Source organism: Haplochromis burtoni, unplaced genomic scaffold (genome assembly GCF_018398535.1).
Source record: "Haplochromis burtoni strain Fernald_Lab_line unplaced genomic scaffold, NCSU_Asbu1 Contig_767, whole genome shotgun sequence".
NCBI lineage: Eukaryota > Metazoa > Chordata > Actinopteri > Cichliformes > Cichlidae > Haplochromis > Haplochromis burtoni.
This window is the reverse complement of record NW_024583128.1, coordinates 18,096-24,453: the sequence shown is the minus strand read 5'-3', so window position 1 is coordinate 24,453 and position 6,358 is coordinate 18,096.

Below are 6,358 nucleotides of genomic sequence, written 5' to 3'. Positions count from 1 at the left end.
TTCACTTTCTGACTTCATCAGTTTCTCCCATTACTGTGGAGCCCAATTTACAAGTTAGCTGCAGTTCATTTGTTTATGCGCAGCTCATGTCACAGTATTTCAATTGAGTTTCAAGCCTGGATTTTCTTTTTTTTTAAAGACCGCTGCTCTGCCTTGATTGGTTCCTTCTTCAGCCTTTCTGTTGTAGATTTGCTGCTACTGCACTTGGGATAATTGTCCTAATGCATCACCCAATTACAGCTAAAATTTAGATGAATTCATGTTTCACTTAACTTTTTATACATGTGTTGATGATTGACTCAATGACTTTGGGTCAAGTGCAAAACATTTTCTGTATTTTCTTTATTTCTGTATTGCATGGTCTGACTTAAAATTGGTCTGACTTAAATTTGGTGGGACATCCACTCCTGGGAAGAATGTGGCATTTTGTTAACCCTCATTTAAATGTTCCAGATAGGAAACTTCTGCTTTTACGGGTGTTTGTACTCGCTGACTACCAGTTAATCAGGTACATTTGAATAGCATTACCTGGCTATTACTTTTCCCCATAACTGTAGAACTATAGAGGGAAGTCTGCATTAGCATCCAATAACCAGCTTTTAAATCGCCTCAGAATTTCTTAAATATTCAAGTGGAAATCTACTGATGCTGGATGTGAAACTTTCTTCTAAAAGTTAAGCAGCCAAAAAACTCTGATGACTTATATTTGAATTGGGTGAGAAACTAGATGGTTAACTTTAGCAAATTAGAAATGGTTGAAATTTGGAAACTTTTGGCATAAAAAGTTTGTGCAGAGTAACACATAGCCTGAGGGCTTGTACTGCTTGACCAGGCAAGTTACAGGGAAGCAAGTATTCCCAGTGCAGAATGACAAATTTATTTTTGGAGAATAAGTCTTTATTTTTATTTTACTTTGGCTCAAGAATTAGTTCTGGAGTACGATAATAAATTACACTTGAAAAAGGTGAAATTGGATGTTAACTTGTAATTGGAACAGAATCATTTTATGTTCCTGTGGTGAATGTAATTAAATCATATGCGATCTGCATGAAATTCAACAAGTTAACACTTCACGTTAAATTTATTTTTGTTGAGGTAATGTGAAGCAATCTAGCAAGAGTCACAAGATTACACAAGACTTCAAACCACAGGACAATCACTGGGCTATAAGAGGCAGAAAAGCATAGACACACCACATGTATGTTATTTATTAACCCGTCAAGGACAAAAATGTGGAGAAAATTTACTATCAAGGTTTGTTATCATGGCTTTCCTACTTTTTTTGTTTAAGCATGACAGCTCAGTGGTGATTTGCACTGTTGCCTCAGAGCAAGAAGATCCGGAGTTCAAATCCACCAACTCCACTTTCTGTGTGTAGTTTGCAGGTTTTGTTGTGTTGGTTCTTTCTGAGTACTCTGGCTTCCTTCCACAGTCCGAAGACATGGGGTTAAATGGTGATTCTAAACTCCCCATAAGTGGGAATGGTTGTCTGTTAGCCTTGCAATAGACCGGTGACCTGTCCAGTGCTTCCCCTGCCCCATGACAGGCTATAGCAACCCTGAAATTGAAATGAGCTGTATGTTCATGAAAGGATGGCTGGAGTGACAGTTATGTGAAGTTTATTATAAATCCACTAATTTGGAGTAATAAAAGATGCACATCACAACTTTTATGTTAACTAGACTCTACAGCAGCCAGACTTACACTCAAAAAATAACTTTTTAAATGAACAGAAATTAATCTTGGAAAGGATTTCCACACTAATGAAAGACTTTCTGTTAGCATAAGCATTAATTCATTTTGTTGGACTAAAGTAATTTGCATGGGTTGAATTAAATTAAGTTGAACTAAACTGCAGTAAATAAGTTGATTCATCGTTAGTTAGTCAAGTTGCTCCAACTCAAGTACATTAAGTTGGAATAACAGAACTACATTACGCTAAAATAGAGCAATTGAATCAAGTGGAATTCTTTTCCATATTTTTTTATGTTCATTCAAACATTTATCTTTCAGGTATCAAATCTGATTCTATATTCTAATGAGCATTATTGCCTTTACTTTCTACAGTTTAAATTTTTAATGCTTCCACTCTGCCACCCCATATCACGCTTTAAAGCAAAGCCATGAATGATAGTGTTTTTAAAAGAAATATAGAGTTTGTTTAAAACAAATCAAAACATAGAGTTCAGCACTTCTTAGAATTTTATGCCTGGTCTTTTTATCGGTGGCTCCAGGTTTCCAAAGATTGTGTATGTTGGATTGCTGAAAAGAGACTCCAGTCTATTACAGTAACAGTGTTTAGAAATAAATCCATATTGCTATGTTAATTGAATTTAAATGTCTTTGTTCTGCTGTGCAAACACAGCCTTTCTTTATTGTGCTTATTTACAAATATTGATTTGGCAGTTTTACTCTACAGCATTTCTTTCTTTTTTTTGTCATTTGATAAGAAAACACAAATCTTACTCTTCTGCTTACTGATTGAACAAAGTGCTGAAACAGATTTTTAAATAAATGCCAAGGCTTGCAAGGACAACAGAAATTACTACAGTCATACCATCACATTTACCAGCCTGGCATCTTAAAATGGTCAACAAACAAAGTGGTAAGTCATTACATATGTTGTTTAACACTGTGCAATGACACAAAAGAGCTTGAAATACATTAAGCTGACAGTGTATCTAAAGTGGCATGCTATTTATACAAGAGTTCCACTTTAAATACTTATTAATTCCAACTTCGTGCTTAATTCTCCATGTGCTCAGGACAGACCTTGGGTAAAATATCATCTTAAGCAGAAGAAGCTGTTGGAGCTGGCAGCAGATAACAGATGTTTCTCAACTAAGTTTCATTTTTCACTCTTATCTTTTTATTTTATTGTGAGCAAAAATTAAATTCAGTGTTAGAACTGTTTTGGATTCCTGGGTGCCCTCTGCCAGTTTTCCCATCTGTTCTTATACCCATATGTCAGCTGTTGACTCATCTTTTAAAATAAATTGACCTTTTGTGATGAACTAAAGGACCTGCTGAATGGAGAAAAATACAAAGCACTGCTAAACACATTTTATGCACTGAAAAGATCTGGAAAATAAACTAAAAGGGTTCTTTAGCCTTCTGAAAGGTCCTTCTTACTTCTCTGCTACATTAGAAGTGCCCAAAAAATAAATAGGCTGCTCTTCATCCATTGCTCAGCCATAATAAAGGCGTGTTTCAGGCATCAGTTTTAATCAATAGGAGCTCTTATGATTTAAAACCAAAGCCTATTTTTACACCTTAAAAATTTGTCCTTTTTTACTGCCTGGATTCTGTTTTGGGTTTTGAGTCACCTGAACACCTGAACCAGCCTAGAGTCTGTCAGAGACCATCAGCTGCTGCTGCTGCTCGACTCCCTAAACAGCTGGTGTAGGAAAAGTGCAGGCCCAACGCCAGGCTTTCTCTCACAGTTGTTGCGCTGTCTTGAGAAATATATATATATAAGATGCCCATTGATTGCCTCTTGAAAAGTAACAATCATAAAACAGTTGATTGTACTGAATGTATTTTACCTAGATCAAGAGCCAACCACCAGGACTGAAAAATAAAGGCTGCAAAGAACTGCCAGCAACAGCAGTTGGCTTGGATCACCATTTGAGGCTGGAAATAAAAGTGAAGCAGTCCCTAGAGACTCCCGTGTTAAGATGCCCAACCTAACAGGACCTAACAAACAAATAAAAAAATGAACAAAGTATTTAGCTACAGCTTGGCGCACTAGTTCTCTCATCCTAAAACTGAACGTATTATGTTTTTTTTGTTTTTACACCTCTCTGCAATTAATTATCTCTGGCTGTCTTCCACAGTGTGTCTTTGTCCCTTTTTCCTCCTGTAACCTAAACTTGCTCTGCTCGAGGTTTCTTCCTTTTAAAAGATTGTTTTTTCTTCCCACTGTCACCAAAATGCTTGCTAATAGAGGGTCATGTGATTGTAAGGGCTCTCTCTGTTTTCTTTGTATTATTGTAAGGTCTTTACTTTACAATATCAAGCATCTTAAGCCAAGTGTTGTTGTGATTTCATGCTATATAAATAAAAATATATTGAATTGACTGATGTTGGGTTTTTTTAGCTTGTTCATTTAGATCTCCAAAGGTTCATTCTGTTTATCTGGACGAAGCGTTTTCAGTGGGAGAAACGTTTCGTCACTCATCCAAGTGACCTGCAGTCAGCTGAGACTGAATAAGTCACTTGGATGAGTGACGAAACGTTTCTCCCACTGAAAACGCTTCGTCCAGAGGAACAGAATCAACCTTTGGAGATTTACTTACCTGGATGATTGAGAATGCATCAAGACATTGTTCATTTAGATGATATATTATTTAGATTATATTGCATTATCAGAGGAATCGCTGCTATTCACTGTATGACAGCTGAATGCTGGCAAAACCGCTATTAGCTGTGTGCTGGATTCACCTAATTCATCTTATTAACCTGGATTTGTGGTGTTGGAGCATTTATAGAGCAATATTCTAAAATTATGGTCTAATGTGAATGTACAGCTAGTTAACTTTCTTCGACTTTCCAGCAACAGAAAGTTTGTGTTCAAGAATTTTTCATGACAAATTTTATTTCATGACCAATGTTTTATTTAGTTCATGCCAAAAGGAACTAAATAAAACACAAAATATTTTCAACAGAGAGAAGAGTGAGAACATCAACAAAGGCTTACGGTGCAAGTCGCTACTCAAACTCTGGACCTCCAAATCTGGGGCCACATCCTTATTTCACTGAGCCACCTGACTTGAATCACAGGTTTATAATGCTGATTGATGGCAGCACGAATATGGCAGGTGTCCTGCTACTATAGATTAAACAGGAAGCTAGCTGGCATGTAATTATATGTAACCTCAGCTTCTCGGTGAGACACCTGTCACCTTGTAGTCTCATGATACATCACTACCTAATTAACCCTTTCTTTTTCTGACCTTCAACAACTTTTAAAAAAAAGGCTAACCTGCCGTTTCAGCTAATATCTTTCTGTTGTTTTCCAAGAAGGCAAAACTTACCTCAGTGAGATGCAAGAACTAGATTAAAGAACTGAACTGACTGGGTGTTTATAGCAATTTGAAAACGAAAATTATGAACACAATGCAAACGTTGATATGAAACATTGCTGAGTAAAAGGAAGTTTCACAGAGTAATCTACGAGCTGTTAACAGGAACCGAGCACAGCTGAGTCACGTGATGTTAAATTAATTTGTATCAACATGATTTACATTTCAGACACATCTTTTTGTGGAACCGAGATAAACAGCTGTTAGAAAACCCACTCTGTGAACAGTTGGTCTCTGCTGGAGTCACTGCAGTCTCCTTCTGGTGCCCACCATGACTCTCAGCTCGCTTTAGAAGCTGCTGAACAACAAACTGTGTTCATTAAGCGCTGATGAGGCGTATAGCTGCAACAAACCAAACTGCAGGCTAATTGGCTGCCATTTGCCAGCGTGGACATCAAGCCACTGTGCTCTTGATGTGTGCAGTCTTTGTGTGGGTTAAGAAAGTAGGAGAGAAGTAACTGTAGAAAAAAACCATCCCCAGAACCATCAAATTCAGATTTTCTAAATATTCAAGAAGGTTAAGATAAATTTGGTGCTAAGGCTTTTTGCTTTTATGTTGCATATTTCTTCTGACAGTCAGGTTTGCCACCAAACTGGGCCCTCAGTGCACCATCACTTTACGTGAATAACTGCAAAGCTGCGCAGAGGATGGAAATACATGCACTGTTTTGAGTTGCCGCCTCTGTTCCAGTGAAAAATGATCACTATGTGTGTGTAAAAATAATATACTGGCACAGCTGTTTATGAAAGTTAAATTTATATCGGATCCAAACCAGTCAGTGTTTTTTTTTTCTTGGTTTACTGCTATTTCCTTACTGTTTATGTAGTGTTTGAACAAACGCACACTCGCCTTCCCATAAGGGAACAACACAAGGGAAGAAATGACTCGAACCAATGCAGTTTCAATAAGCAGCCGCCATAATATTATATAACATATTTGTGAAGCCAGTCAGGTATTGTGATTGGTTCTGCACAAGCAGAAGTGTAAATAGCAGTTGGGTGTCCTTTAGCTGAGATAACTGTGTTAATCCCATCTTACAGAGTCAGGAATTGGAAAAAGCTGTGTGAAGCTGAGCGTTTACTCATAGAGATTACTTTAACTTGACTTATTTAATTTGTAACTTATTGAAGAAACCTGTCTGGTGATCCAATGTCAGGAGAATTTGCACCTGCAGAAGTATTAATGAATCATTGGTTTCTATAGTCTGCAAACAGTGACGCAATCTATTTCTACTGTTTGCTAAACTTGAGCTGTTCTATAAATATTAGAAGTG